We start from the raw sequence: 17,305 nt of genomic DNA, 5'->3' as shown, positions 1-17,305 counted from the left end.
TCTTAATACTTCGAAACCAAATATATCAAAAAATAATTTTTTTCACTTACAAAATTTTCATGATATTTCTTTGACAATCATATTTGTTTTTAATTGAATTCAGCATATGATTCTTACTGCTTTATCACCTTTTATCTTATATTTCTTTTTCTTCATGCCAAATATTTTAAATATCACATTTTTGCTCATTTCTTAAATTGAATTAAAAAAATGGATTTTTTTATTCCACCAATATTGTATAAGGCTCAATTCCATTGAACACAGTGTTTTATATAGTAAACATCAGCATTTGTTTCTATTTTATTTCACATACTGTTTCATTTCACTTTCTCGATAATCATTTACATCTTTGGGGTGCAACAGGGAACATGTAGAGTGATATATCAAACATGAATTGGAACTTTATAACAATAGGTATCTAGAATTTCCACATACCAGTGTGGATAGTTTTAAATATTTACAAACTTACAATTTACACACTATAAACAAATGTATCTTTTTTTCTTTTCTTTGCTTATTTCTCGAACCTAAACTTATCATTAACTAAACCTAAACTTTGTTTACTGCATTTTGTGTATATATTTTATAATGGGTGAAATAAACAAAACTTAATTTGGCTAATATCATTTGTAGTGGCATGCACTATTGACATATATAAAATCACAGGTGACAATCCTTGATTCCAGTTTCGTATAAGCACAAAATATCTATCATTATTTCGATTTGTTGTTCATGATAAAAAATTTAATATTGATACATTGTAATAAACATTTCCATTGCTTTTACCTTTTTATCAATACATATACTTGGTTGATAATTAGAGGACACAACTAACCCTATACTTTGCTTTACTTTGTTTTGTATATATATTTTGTATTGTGTGGAATTAACAAAGATTCATATGCAGGAATCTGTTGATACATTCCAAGAATCCCAATGCGACCAACAAACTTGAAAGACTACAATTTCTTTTTACTATGACCAATAAGAAAGCTCAAGGACTAAGTTGTTGGACTCATCCTGATCACCATTTTAAATTATTGTTAACAGTAAGTTTAACATTTTAAGTACAGAATAATATTTCTTTTGATATTTATAAATTACTATTTTCTGTGACAGATGTTACTTTTTCAATATTGATTGTACCCTCTTTTGTGTTTTTACATTTTATGGGTATCCAAGATACATTCAGTATTTTGTCAGAAATTAAGATTTTCATTGACGACTCTCAATGCTATCAGAAATGACCAATCTACACAATACAAACTAACTGTTTTGTTGGCTTTTTATTCTAACTCCAAACTAACCCATAACTACATATTGCTTTTATTTTGCAAATTTGATTTCCTTTAGTTTATATTGTGTAGCTGAATCAGAAATTGATTTAACTTTTGTCATTTGTAGTTAACATGCTTTCAGCGCAATTACTACAGTGTAATCACACATGATATACCAAAATAAAAACACTTCAGATAAAGTCTTCTTACATAGAATTCAGTTTCTTACATGACATCTGATGAAGTCAGTACAAACGTTACAAACTAATACTTGAAAAACAATTTGACATTTACTGTACTACAATATCATATTTGTATAGAAGTAGAAATCTGGATACCTATTCTGATACCTAATAAAAGAAAGGACACTCTTTGGGGCGGATTTTGATGATAACAAGTCACTAATAAGAAATTATAATAAACATTGAAATAATTATGAATTTTACCAAAATAAAATTGCATGGTAATCACCCAATTTCTGCCACAAAATTTTAATTGGCAAAACTCATAAACAGAAAATATATATTTTCTAATTTCATCTTTTTTTTTTACATAATCTGATTTGATGTTTTCCTAAATATTCAAATCACTATTTTTTTGCTGCTTAATATCAAATACAGCAAATGAGTTATTTTTTATGCATCAAACAATTACATTTTCTCATTCATCCAAACTAATCACTGAACATCAATTTCATATTTTCTTCACTAAAATATTACTGTGCTTGATGTCATCAAGTAGAGCGGATCATTTTTTTTTCATTTGTTCACACATTTTTCCAATTTATATATATTTTGTCTAAGATTCCTAGCCTATGTCATTGCATACCTATCTGTTTATTAAAAGTTAAGGTTCACTGTAAACACATACGTTACACCAAAATAAAAACGCTTCAGATAATGTCTTGATATTCAATTAAGTTTCTCACATGACATCTTATGAAGTTAGTAGAAATGTTACAGACTTTTGAATCTCAAACACTTTCAATACTGTGCACTGATATTTTCTTTTTTGGAATATAAGCACATTCATGATTTTTTTTACAAGCGCCAACAAATGTCACATTTTGTAGCAATGTACTGAAACAATTATAAAAATAGGTATCTAGGAAAAGGCTACTACATATGTTATAAATTCCAAATTTCCACAACCTGGCAAATACTGGTACACGCTAGCAAATTAAGATTTGCAATTACAGAATATGATTCTAATTTTTTCCTTTGCTCTTTATTCTAACACTACACTAAGTTTACTGTTTTATTTCGCTACAGTTGATATTGTGTAGAACAATAAGAAAATCATAGTGAACAATGCATTCAACAAAATTACACACACATTTCTAGATACCTATATCTAATAAGTTCAAAAGAAAGGACACACTTAGGGAGGTATTTTGGTGGTCAAGTCACTAAATAGAGATTAGCTGGTTTCCCGGCATAGCCCAGGATGTAATAAAGATTGACTGAAATACATGTTCTAGCTGGTTTCTAGGCGTTGCCAGGGATGTAATATAGACACATTATGTTGTATATTACCTGTTCTCTTCTCCCTAAGGTAAAACAATTTCATATACATGCTGTAAATTACCTACGCTAGGGATAAAACATGAACAATACCAGTCCTAGGGTAGATAAAACAAATAATCACATAGAGATGAAAGATTCCTCTCCCCTAAGAATAAAACATATATTCAATATCTGCTTTTGTTTTTTCATTGTTTATACGGTCACTTTCTCTATCACCCTCTTTCTATTTTTCTATTCGTTTAAAAACGCTTAGTCATGTCACGTGACGTGACGTCAACGTCCACTAGTGGCGAATCTAATTCCCAACTTCACTATGCACCGGTTTGGTTACTATGGAAACACTTAATTTTTGTGCTGCTTCGAAAAGGAACAAAATTCACTATACACCGCTTTCTCTTCCCTCTCTCTCTCTCTCTCTCTCTCTCTCTCTCTCACACACACTTTCTCTTTAAAACAAGTCGGTGTGTTTCTGATGTTACGTACGTATTTTTTATATTTTTATCTCAGTAATTTTTATTATATTAAATAGCATTTTCTTTTTTTTTTTTCATGGGAAATTATTTTTCTATTCGTTTTAAGAAAATGCTATTAAAAAATAAAAATTCGTTAGATTCTGGCAACAGTTATTTATTTATGCTATTCGCAGCCGGCCGGCGGCAAAACCGGAAGTTGTCGAGATAAACGGGCTTAGACATTTTGTAAACATTGTTTTTAAAAAGAAACCGTCACTTCCTTTGTAAACAACGGGTGGCATTTTTCGAATACATCGGTAAACACTGTATGTTTTTCGAGCTGAATAAACATGTTACATTGAATAAAAACACAAAAAATATATCCAGATGCCTTTGATAACATTTATTTGTTATATATTTGTCTTTTGACAACTTTTTTGAATCTACGTGTACAATAATACAAACCCAAATATTTTTTTTTTTAAACAGTAATGAATTTTCCGAACTCAATATTTTACAATTTTTAAAATTTTAAAATCTATCAAAATTTTTCTATTAATTCAATTTTTACGATATTTTCAGGGTCAATGTGAAATTTTATGTCCTTTCCAATAAATCGAAAATAATATTTAAGACTACCGTTTTTTTTTTAATTCACGAACCCCCCCCCCATGTACATTTTTCGAATACATCGCTAAACACTGTATGTTTTTCGAGCTGAATAAATATGTTACATTGAATAAAAACACAAAAATTATATCCAGTTGGATAGAAAAGTAGCTTATCTTGCCTTTGATAACATTTATTTGTTATATATTTGTCTTTTGACAACTTTTTTGAATCTACGTGTACAATAATACAAACCCAAATATTTTTTTTTTAAAAAAGTAATGAATTTTCCGAACTCAATATTTTACAATTTTTTACATTTTAAAATCTATCAAAATTTTTCTATTGATTCTATTTTTACGATATTTTCAGGGTCAATGTGAAATTTTATGTTCTTTCCAATAAATCGAAAATAATATTTTAGACTATCGTTTTTTTTTTAAATTCACGAACCCCCCCCATGTACATTTTTCGAATACATCGCTAAACACTGTATGTTTTTCGAGCTGAATAAATATGTTACATTGAATAAAAACACAAAAAATATATCCAGTTGGATAGAAAAGTAGCTTATCTTGCCTTTGATAACATTTATTTGTTATATATTTGTCTTTTGACCGTCCACTAATGGCGAGTCTTTTTTTTTTTTTTAAATAAAACTAATTTTAAAATTTCGATGTTCGAAAAACAGTCCATAATATGTCATTATAAAAATTCTATTTTTGTTTGATAAAAAGAATAAAACAGTTAATAAATACAACAAAAAAGTCCATTAATTTCAACAAGCTAAACTCTTTTATTTATAATAAAACTCTTCGACAGTTTAAATGCTTTCAAAATCCTATGTAAGTATATCGTTTTTACTGTACACAGATTCGAAAAAGTTGTCATCAAACAAATATATGACAGAGTTGAATAAATATGTTACATTGATTAAAAACACTTCTTATTAGCATTTTCTTTTTATATGACAACGTTAATGTTCATGAATCTCTCTTTTAATCACTTTTATCGACTATCATCCAAATAACCGGGGTCTAAAAGTTGGGAAATAATTTTTCTATTCATTTAAAGAATATGCTATTAAAAAAGAAAAAGTCGATAAAAGTTAGACATAAACAGTAAAAAAAAAGAAGATATTATTATTAAATAACAATAATTATTAAAAATAAATATTAACATTTACAATAATAAAATGAGTTAGTATTACAAATAATTATTAATATTTAACATATGTGTTCATTAATAACAATAAATATTAATATTTAATATAAAATAAAATGTGTTTATTAATGAATATAAATATTACTATTTAAAATTATAAAATGTGCTTATTATTAACAATAAATATTAATATTTAAAATAATAACATGTGTTTATTATTAAAAGTAAATATTAATATTTAAAATAAAATAACATGTGTTTATTATTAAAAATTAATATTAACATTTACAATAATAAAAGGTGTTTATTATTAACAATAAGTATTAATATTAAAAATAACATAAAATGTGTTTATTATTAAAAATAAATAATAATATTTAAAATAATAAAATGTGTTCATTATTAAAAATAAATATTAATATTAAAATAAAAATGTGTTTATTATTAAAAATACATATTAATATTCAAATAAAATTGTTTTTATTATTAAAAATAAATATTAATATTTAAAGTAGAATAAAATGTGTTTATTATTATAAATAAATATTAATATTTAAAATAATATGTGTTTATTATTAAAAATAAATATTAATATTTAAAATAATATAATGTGTTTATTATTACAAATAAATATTAATATTAAAATAAAATGTGTTTATTAATAAAAATAAATATTAAGGAAGGTCAACAGGTGGAGGAAAAATAGTCAATGCAGGTCATACCACCTGACCAGCTAAAATCGCCTTTTTATATAAGGCAGACAGTCAGACTATTTGCCTTGAGGGCGGGCTAAGCCCTCCTACCCCCCCCCAAAGCTGAGAGCTGGGGAAACTTCTCTCAGAAGGGGTATGGGAGGACAGGGAGACCTTCCCTCTTTCAACTAAGAGATAGATATCCTTTTGTATGGTTGATTGACCCCCCCCCCCTGTCGGTTCCGCTTACTCCATTCGGAAAGAGATCAACCTTACACACAAAAAAAAAAAAAAATATGGGGACAGGGAAGCCTTCCCGGGCCCCCTTTCTGGGAGGAGAAGTTTCCTGGCTCCTACCTTTTTGGGAGTGCTCAGCCCGCCCTCCAGTCAACCACAATATTTGAAGAATAAAGATATTTTTGTTTTTGTGTTTTAGGTGGTGAAGGTGATCTGGGGAGTGTTTTTTTTTTTTTCACAAAAAAGGTACTTTTTACGAATGGGTATCCAAGAAAATTACAGTATTTTGTCAGAAATTAAGGTTTTCATTGACCACTCTCAATACTATCAGAAATGAACAAAGTTAATTAAACAGTCTACACAATATAAACTAACTGTTTTGTTGGCTTTTTATTCTAACTCCAAACTAACCCATAACTACATTTTTCTTTTATTTTGCAAATTTGATTTCCTTTAGTTTATATTGTGTAGCTGAATCAGAAATTGATTTATCTTTTGTCATTTGTAGTTAACATGCTATCAGCGCAATTACTACAGTGTACTCACACATGATCTACCAAAATAAAAACACTTCAGATAAAGTCTTAAATAGAATTCAGTTCCTTACATGACATCTGATGAAGTCAGTACAAACGTTACAAACTAATACTTGAAAAACAATTTGACATTTACTGTACTACAATATCACATTTGTATAGAAGTAGAAATCTGGATACCTATTCTGATACCTAATAAAAGAAAGGACACTCTTTGGGGCGGATTTTGATGATAACAAGTCACTAATAAGAAATTATAATAAACATTGAAATAATTTAAGAATTTTACCAAAATAAAATTGCATGGTAATCACCCAATTTCTGCCACAAAATTTTAATTGGCAAAACTCATAAGCATAAAATATATATTTTCTAATTTCATCTCTTTTTTTTTACATAATCTGGGTTGATGTTTTCCTAAATATTCAAATCACTATATTTTGCTGCTTAATATTAAATACAGCAAATGAGTTATTTTTACGCATCAAACAATTACATTTTCTCATTCATCCAAACTAATCACTGAACATCAATTTCATATTTTCTTCACTAAAATATTACTGTGCTTGATGTCATCAAGTAGAGCGGATCATTTTTTTTTCATTTGTTCACACATTTTTCCAATTTATATATATTTTGTCTAAGATTCCTAGCCTATGTCATTGCATACCAATCTGTTTATTAAAAGTTAAGGTTCACTGTAAACACATACGTTACACCAAAATAAAAACGCTTCAGATAATGTCTTGATATTCAATTAAGTTTCTCACATGACATCTTATGAAGTTAGTAGAAATGTTACAGACTTTTGAATCTCAAACACTTTCAATACTGTGCACTGATATTTTCTTTTTTGGAATATAAGCACATTCATGATTTTTTTTACAAACGCCAACAAATGTCACATTTTGTAGCAATGTACTGAAACAATTATAAAAATAGGTATCTAGGAAAAGGCCACTACATATGTTATAAATTCCAAATTTCCACAACCTGGCAAATACTGGTACACGCTAGCAAATTTAGATTTGCAATTACAGAATATGATTCTAATTTTTTCCTTTGCTCTTTATTCTAACACTACACTAAGTTTACTGTTTTATTTCGCTACAGTTGATATTGTGTAGAACAATAAGAAAATCATAGTGAACAATGCATTCAACAAAATTACACACACATTTCTAGATACCTATATCTAATAAGTTCAAAAGAAAGGACACACTTAGGGAGGTATTTTGGTGGTCAAGTCACTAAATAGAGATTAGCTGGTTTCCCGGCATAGCCCAGGATGTAATAAAGATTGACTGAAATACATGTTCTAGCTGGTTTCTAGGCGTTGCCAGGGATGTAATATAGACACATTATGTTGTATATTACCTGTTCTCTTCTCCCTAAGGTAAAACAATTTCATATACATGCTGTAAATTACCTACGCTAGGGATAAAACATGAACAATACCAGTCCTAGGGTAGATAAAACAAATAATACATAGAGATGAAAGATTCCTCTCCCCTAAGAATAAAACATATATTCAATATCTGCTTTTGTTTTTTTCATTGTTTATACGGTCCCGAGCAACGCCGGGTAGCCCTGCTAGTTCATACTAAAAAAAAAAAAACGCTTAGTCATGTCACGTGACGTGACGTCAATATCCACTAATGGCGAACAATTGTACCTATTTATTATGCCTCCCCACGGGACAGTTAGACACCAGGGTCGTTTTTTAACGTGGAGAAAAGGTACAAAAATAAAAATTGTCTCAGTCGTGGAGGATTTCTCCTCCACCGAAAGAGAACAAGAAATAGAAGTGCAGCATCTGAAGAACAGATACTACACTTTGATCTTGACCAAAAGGCCAAGAATGCGAACAATTGTAAATAACAACTTTTTTCACAAAACCAACACCGTCTTTCTTTTTTTTCTCTCTCTTTCTCTCTCTCACCCACTTACTCTTCCCTCTCTCTCACCCTCTTTCTCTTGACGTCACACCACTGTTAAACTGTGGGGGGGGGGGAAACACATTCCCAGGCATTATCTCCCATAGATGCACATTTTATTAGAAATTCAGCTTTCAAAATATTAGACGATAATAAAAATATAAAACCAACACCCTCTTTCTCTTTTCTCTCTCTCTCACCAACTTACTCTTCTCTCTCTCTCACCCTCTTTCTCTTGACCTCCTACTACTGTTAAACTGTGTGTGTGGGGGGGGGGAAGAGGCAGCTTGAAAACCAACAAAAACAGTGCACAGTTTCCCAAGCATTTGGGGTGGGAAGGGGGGGAAGAAGCCGAGCGCACAGTTTCGTGTGAGAGAGAGAGAACAATTCTCAACCTATATACTCAACAAATTTTTTATCTACAGATTTGAAAGTTTGTATATAGGGTATTCAGACATATGGAAATATATCTAGCATAATCTATCTATTATATCTATAAAAGTGAAAATGTGTGTGTGTGTGAGGTAGCCAGAGAGAGAGAGAGAGAGAGAGAGAGAGAGAGAGAGAGAGAGAGAGACAACAATTCTCAACCTATATATTCAATACATTTTTTATCTACAGATTTGAAAATTTGTATATAGGGTATTCAGACATATGGAAATATATCTAGCATAATCTATCTATTATATCTATAAAAGTGAAAATGTGTGTGTGTGTGAGGTAGCCAGAGAGAGAGAGAGAGAGAGAGACAACAATTCTCAACCTATATATTCAATACATTTTGTATCTACAGATTTGAAAATTTGTATATAGGGTATTCAGACATATGGAAATATATCTAGCATAATCTATCTATTATATCTATAAAAGTGAAAATGTGTGTGTGTGTGTGTGCGTAAGAGAGAGAGAGAACAATTCTCAACCTATATACTCAACGTATTTTTATCTACGGATTTTAAACTTTGTATATAGGGTATTCAGACATATAGAAATATATCTAGCATAATCTATACATTATATCTATAAAAGTGAGAATGTGAGTGTGTGAGAGAGAGAGAACAATTCTCAACCTATATATTCAACAAATTTTTTACCTACAGATTTGAAAATTTGTATATTGGGTATTCAGACATATGGAAATATATCTAGCATAATCGATCTATTATATCTATAAAAGTCAGAATGTTTGCGTGTGGTTGTGTGTGTAAGGTTGCGAGAGAGAGAGAGAGAACAATTCTCAACCTATCTATTCAATAAATTTGTTATCTACAGATTTGACCATTTGTATATAGGGTATTCAGACATATGGAAATATATCCAGCATAATCTATCTATTATATCCATAAAAGTGAGAATGTGTGCGTGAGAGAGAGAGAGAGAGAGAGAGAGAGAGAGAGAGTAAGTACAATTCTCACCCTATATATTCAACAAATTTTTTATCTACCGATTATAAAATTTGTATATAGGGTATTCAGACATATGGAAATATATCTAGCATAATCTATCTATTATATCTAGAAAAGTGAGAATGTGTGTGAAAGAGAGAGAGAGAAGAGAGAGAGAGAACAATTCTCAACCTATATATTCAACTAATTTTTATGTACAGATCTGAAAATTTGTATACAGGGTATTCAGACATATGGAAATATATCTAGCATAATCTATTATATCTATAAAAGGTAGAATGTGTGTGTGTGTTTGTGAGTGAGTGAGTGAGTGAGTGAGAGAGAGAGAGAGAGAGAACAATTCTCAACCTATATACTCAACAAATTTTGTATCTACAGATTTGATAATTTGTATATAGGGTATTCAGACATAAGGAAATATATCTAGCATAATCTATCTATTATATCTGTAAAAGTGAGAATGTGTGTGAAAGAGAGAGAGAGAGAACAATTCTCAACCTATATATTCAACAAATTCTATCTTTACAGATTTGAAAATTTGTATATAGGGTATTCAGACATTTGGAAATATATCTAGCATAATCTATTATATCTATAAAAGTGAGAATGTGTGTGTGAGAGAGAGAGAAAGAACAATTCTCAACCTATATACTCAACAAATTTTTTATCTACAGATTTAAAAATTTGTATATAGGGTATTCAGACATATAGAAATATATCTAGCATAACCTATCTATTATATCTATAAAATGACCATGTGTGTGTGTGTGAGAGAGAGAGAGAGAGTCAGAGAGAGAGAGAGAACAATTTTCAGCTTGTGTGTGTGTGAGAAAGAGAGAGAGAGAAAGAGAGGAAGGAAAATTCTCACCCTATATATTCAACAAATTTTTTATCTACATATTAGAAAATTTGGATATAGGGTATTCAGACGTATGGAAATATATCTAGCATAATCTATCTATTATATCTATAAAAGTGAGAATGTGTGTGAGAGAGAGAGAGAAAGAGAGAGAGAGAGAACAATTCTCAACCTATATATTCAACTAATTTTTTATCTACAGATTTGAAAATGTGTATATTGGGTATTCAGACATATGTAAATATATCTGGCATAATCTATGTATTATATCTATAAAAGTGTGAATGTGAGTGATGGAAAGAGCAAAAAATTCTCAACCTATATAACCTATAAAAGTGAGAATATGTGTGAGAGAGAGAGAGAGAGAGAACAATTCTCAACCTATATATTCCACACATTTTTGGGCACAGATTTGGAAATTTGTATATAGGGTAGGCAGACATATAGAAATATATCTAGCATAATCTATCTATTATATCTATAAAAGTGAGAACTTGTGTGTGTGTGTGTGTGTGAGAGAGAGAGAGAACAATTCTTAACCTACATACTCAACAAATTTTTTACCTACAGTTTAGAAAATTTGTATATAGGGTATTCAGACATATGGAAATATATCTAGCATAATCTATCTATTATAACTACAAAAGTTAGAATGTGTGTGTGTGAGAGAGAGAGAGAGAGAGAGAGAACAATTCTAAACCTATATATTCAACAAATTTTTTATCTACAGATTTGAAACTTTGTATATAGGGTATTCAGACATATGGAAATATATCTAGCATAATCTATCTATTTTATCTATAAAAGTGAGAATGCGTGTGTGTGAGATAGCGAGAGAGAGAGAGAGAAAAAGAGAGAGATAAAAATTCTCAACCTATACATTCAACAAATTTTTTATCCACAGATTTGAACATTTGTATATAGGGTGTTCAGACATATAGAAATATATCTAGCATAATCTATCTATTATATGTATAAAAGTGAGAATGTGTGTGTGTGAGAGAGAGAGGACAATTGTCAACCTATGTATACAACAAATTTTTTATCTACAGATTTCAAAATTTGTATATTGGGCATTCAGACATATTTCAATATATCTGGCATAATCTGTCTATTATATCTATAAAAGTGAGAATGTGTGTGATAGAGAGAGAGAGAACAATTCTCAACCTATATACTCAACAAATTTTTTATCTACAGATTGGAAAATTTGTATATAGGGTATTCAGACATATGGAAATATATCTAGCATAATCTATTATATCTATAAAAGTGAGAATGTGTGTGTGTGTGTGTGTGAGAGAGAGAGAGAGAGAGAGAACAATTCTCAACCCATATACTCAACAAATTCTTTATCTACAGATTTTAAAATTTGTATATAGAGTATTCATACAAATAGAAATATATCTAGGATAATCTTTCTATTATATCTATAAAAGTGAGAATGTGTGTGTGTGTGTGAGCGAGAGAGAGAGAGAGAGAGAGAACAGTTCTCAACCTATACATTCAACAAATTTTTATATATAGGGTATTCAGAAATATCGAAATATATCTAGCATAATCTATTATATCATTAAAAGTTAGAATGTGTGTGTGTGAGAGATAGAGAGAACAATTCTCAACCTATGCACTCTACAAATTTTTTATCTACAAATTAGAAAATTTGTATATAGGGTATTCACACATATGGAAATATATCTAGCATAATCTATCTATTATATCTATAAAAGTTAGAATGTGTGTGTGAGGTAGCCAGAGAGAGAGAGAGAGAGAGAGTAAGAACAATTTTCAACCTATATATTCAACAAATATTTGATCTACAGATTAGAAAATTTGTATATAGGGTATTCAGACATATGGAAATATATCTAGCATAATCTATCTATTATATCTCTAAAATTGAGAATGTGTGTGTGAGAGAGAGAGAGAGAACAATTTTCAACCTATATACTCAACAAATTTTTTTATCTACAGATTTGAAAATTTGTATATAGGGTATTCAGACATATGGAAATATATCTAGAGTAATCTATCTATTATATCTATAAAAGTGAGAATGCGTGTGTGTGTGAGAGAGAGCGACACAGAACAATTCTCAACCTATATATTCAACAAATTTTTTATGTACAGATCTGAAATATCACATTTGTATAGAAGTAGAAATCTTGATACCTACTCTGATACCTAATAAAAGAAAGGACACTCTTTAGGGCGGATTTTGATCATAACAAGTCACTAATTAGAAATTATAATAAACATTCTAATAATTTAAGAATTTTACCAAAATAAAATTGCATGGTAATCACCCAATTTCTGCCACAAAATTTTGATTGGCAGAACTCATAAACATAAAATATATATTTTCTAATTTCATCTTTTTTTTTTCTTTTTACATAATCTGGTTTGATGTTTTCCCAAATATTCAAATCACTATATTTTGCTGCTTAATATCAAATACAGCAACTGAGTTATTTTTATGCATCAAACAATTACATTTTCTCATTCATCCAAACTAATCACTGACCATCAATTTCATATTTTCTTCACTAAAATATTACTGTGCTTGATGTCATCAAGTGGAGCGGATCATTTTTTTTTCATTTGTTCACACATTTTTCCAATTTATATATATTTTAAAGATTCTTAGCCTATGTCATTGCATACCAATCTGTTTATTAAAAGTTAAGGTTCACTGTAAACACATATGTTACACCAAAATAAAAACGCTTCAGATAATGTCTTGATATTCAATTCAGTTTCTCACATGACATCTTATGAAGTTAGTAGAAATGTTACAGACTTTTGAATCTCAAACACTTTCAATACTGTGCACTGATATTTTCTTTTTTGCAATATAAGCACATTCATGATTTTTTTTACAAACGTTAAAAACTTTCACATTGTGTAGCAATATACTGAAACAATTATAAAAATATTTGTTTTTATTTTGAATGATGCAGGGCATCTGAAGAGAGATTTTTCTAACAAAATGAAAGTATAATTTTTAGCAATAGGTATCTAGGAAAAGGCCACTACATATGTTATAATTTCCAAATTTCCACAACCTGGCAAATACTGGTACATGCTAGCAAATTTAGATTTGCAATTACAAAATATGATTCTAATTTTTTCCTTTGCTCTTTATTCTAACACTACACTAAGTTTACTGTGTTATTTCGCTACAGTTGATATTGTGTAGAACAATAAGAAAATCATAGTGAACAATGCATTCAACAAAATTTCACACACATTTCTAGATACCTATATCTAATAAGTTCAAAAGAAAGGACACACTTAGGGAGGTATTTTGGTGGTCAAGTCACTAAAAAGAGATTAGCTGGTTTCCCGGCATAGCCCAGGATATAATAAAGATTGACTGAAATACATGTTCTAGCTGGTTTCTAGGCGTTGCCAGGGATGTAATATAGACACATTATGTTGTATATTACCTGTTCTCTTCTCCCTAAGGTAAAACAATTTCATATACATGCTGTAAATTACCTATGCTAGGGATAAAACATGAACAATATCAGTCCTAGGGTAGATAAAACAAATAATACATAGAGATGAAAGATTCCTCTCCCCTAAGAATCAAACATATGTTCAATATCTGCTTTTGTTTTTTCATTGTTTATACGGTCCCGAGCAACGCCGGGTAGCCCTGCTAGTACTTTCATAAATCAGAGTCCATTTTCTGTAGGCTGTTTTTGAACCCAGTCAACGGCGGGTACTTTTACTAGTATATATATATATATATATATATATATATATATATATATATATATACATACATGTATATACGTACATATATACACATATATACATACATACATACATATATATATATATACATACATCTACATATATATATATATACATACATATAATGATTGCAACATCTTGTCAGACGAGTGCCATACCTCAGGCACTAAAAGTCCCTGAGCCGAAAATGACTTTAGTCCTGCCGGCAAAATTCACACGCTCCAACAGACATGACACTGAAGATGGTCACTAGTATACATACATATATACATGCACGCATACATACATATATACACATACATACACATAACACACATATATGCATACATACACAAACATAATACACATACATATACATACAAAATACACATACATATATGAACATACACAAGACGGTCAATGGCATACATACATATATATAAATGCAAATATACATATATATGCATACACACATACATATCTGTAAACATATACAATGCATAATGCACATACATGCATATACATACACACACGCATACATACACATGTACATACATATACATATGTACACATATGCACATATATATATACACTTACCTACATATACATACACATCCATGAATATGCACTCATACACAAACATGCACATACATACATACATACATACATACACATACATACATACACACATGTATATATACACATACATACACATACATACATACAAACAATATATATACGTATATACATACACACACATATATACATACATATGGTGATTGTCACATCTTAACAGAAGAAGACCATCTTTCTCTCGCTTTATTGTTGATTACTCACGCATTTTCATGTATTTTTGAAATATCTTCTTTATTTTTTTTTTAACTATCTACACATATATACACTTATACACACATACATACATGTGGAGATGTGATCAAGATGCATCAATTTCTATTTTCTGTGAGAACGAAGGTGGCTCTTCAGACCAGCCCTGCTCTTACACAGTCTGTTGCAAAAGTCACAGTTAAGTTGAGATAGAGGGATGCCAACTGGTGCTGCTCTACTGTGGACGCTCATATGACGCTTCAGGCCTCCACTCGATTTACAGACCACAGAGCAAACAGAACATCTGTGCCCTGCAATGTTTTCCCCATCAAAGAAAGATTGATGTCCATGTAGACGCTGGTGGCTAGCTAAGCCAGACCTGGATAAAGTCATTTACCGCATAAATCACAGGTGTGGTTCTGCATGAAATCCTCCGACAGACCTGATATATCTGACAGATTTTTCCTCCAGATATCACACTTCATTTTTGCATGCTCATATTTTTTCTTCTCAAAACTATCACAGCCATGATAGACCAAGGAGCGCCACTTTTTACGATCATTCGAAGCACTTTCCCAACTGAACACGTCAATACCAAGAGCTTTAAGATTATCTTTGATGTTATCCTTAAAGCGTTTCCTCGGTTTATGTTGTGGAAGCTTTCCTTGTGTAATTTCACCATAGAACAGGCGCTTTGGCAATCTATCATCATCCATCCTTTTCAGATGTCCAGCCCACCTCATCTGGTTGCGTATAATCAACTTCTCGATACAAGGTATGTCAGCTCGCATGAGAACATCCATATCAGGTATAAAAGTGCTCCACCTGATGCCCAGAATGTGTCTCAGGAATTTCTGGTGCACTCTCTCCATGACTTTTATGTGTCTACCATAAGTTGTCCAGGCCTCAGAAGCGTAAAGCAAGGATGGTAAAATACAAGATTGATAGACACTGATCTTTGTATGAATAGTTATACTCCTGTCAGACCATACTCGCTTCTCTACGCCACCAAAAGCCTTAGTGGCACGCTGTATCCTATAGTTGACCTCAGCATCCAGGGTTCCATCTCTGGCAAGAGTACTACCCAAATACACAAATGTGTCAACCACGGCAAGTCTCTGGTTATTGACAAAAATATTTGGTTCCACATACAAACTACCGGGTGGAGGTGTGAACATGACCTTAGTCTTCTTAAGACTAATAGTAAGCCCAAAAGACGCACAGGCCCCCAAAAACAGATCCATAATACCCTGCATATCCCTCTCACCATGGGCCACGAGATCGGTGTCATCCGCATAAAGCAATTCACGAAGCAGGTGCTGAAAAGTCCTTGTAGAAGCATGAAAACGACGAAGATCAAAGACCCTACCTGTGGTTCTGAAACGCAAATAAATACCCAGAGAACAGACCCTAAAGGCATATGATAACATAGTTGCAAAATAAATTGAAAAAAGTGTAGGTGCTAGGATATCACCCTGCTTCACACCATTGTCAACCGATATGGGTTCCGATAGGCATCCGTTGAAGTTCAGGTGTGCCTTCATATTAGCTCCCTGAGTAATCGTAGAAATTGAGGTGGGCATCCCAACTTCCCCAGAATTATCCATAGGGCACTTCTGTTCACCGTATCAAAAGCCTTAGTCAAATCAATAAAAACCTGATAAAGCGGAACATGGTGTTCAGTACATTTCCCCTGCAACTGCCAAGCAGAGAAGATCATGTCTGTGGTTCCTCTGCTCGGACGAAAGCCACTTTGGCTTTCTGGAATGACGGATGGACAAATATACTTTAATAGTTTATTGAGTAGAACACTGGAAAATACTTTGCCAACTGCTTCCAACAAACTTATCCCACGATAACTTCCACAGTCGGTCCTGGGCCCCTTTCCCTTGTACAGTGATATAAGAATTGCATCAACCCAATCCTGATGGACGGGAACACCCTTCCAGACATCAGTGATAAGATGAAGAATGTCATAAACAAGTTTATCACCCCCATGTAAGAGGACTTCCACAGAAATACCATCAAGCCCTGGAGCCCTCCC

General features: G+C 31.1%; 2 protein-coding genes and 1 pseudogene across 4 annotated transcripts in view; 1 reads left to right on the top strand and 2 right to left on the bottom strand.

The window, feature by feature from the left end:
* Nucleotides 1-17,305, bottom strand: part of LOC145269274 (uncharacterized) — an 874,757-nt gene that overhangs the window by 603,975 nt on the left and 253,477 nt on the right. The gene's annotated exons all lie outside the window — the stretch shown is intronic.
* The window catches only part of LOC145269273 (uncharacterized), a 97,263-nt gene that overhangs the window by 10,801 nt on the left and 69,157 nt on the right, over nt 1-17,305 (top strand). The gene's annotated exons all lie outside the window — the stretch shown is intronic.
* LOC145269951 (U2 spliceosomal RNA) lies at nt 8,228-8,361 on the bottom strand (annotated as a pseudogene).

The sequence above is a fragment of the Euprymna scolopes genome, chromosome 45, assembly GCF_053919585.1.
Source record: "Euprymna scolopes isolate OS-2025 chromosome 45, ASM5391958v1, whole genome shotgun sequence".
Taxonomy (NCBI): Eukaryota; Metazoa; Mollusca; class Cephalopoda; order Sepiida; family Sepiolidae; genus Euprymna; species Euprymna scolopes.
The sequence above is the reverse complement of the archived record's forward strand: the minus strand, read 5'-3'. Positions and strand labels throughout refer to the sequence as shown.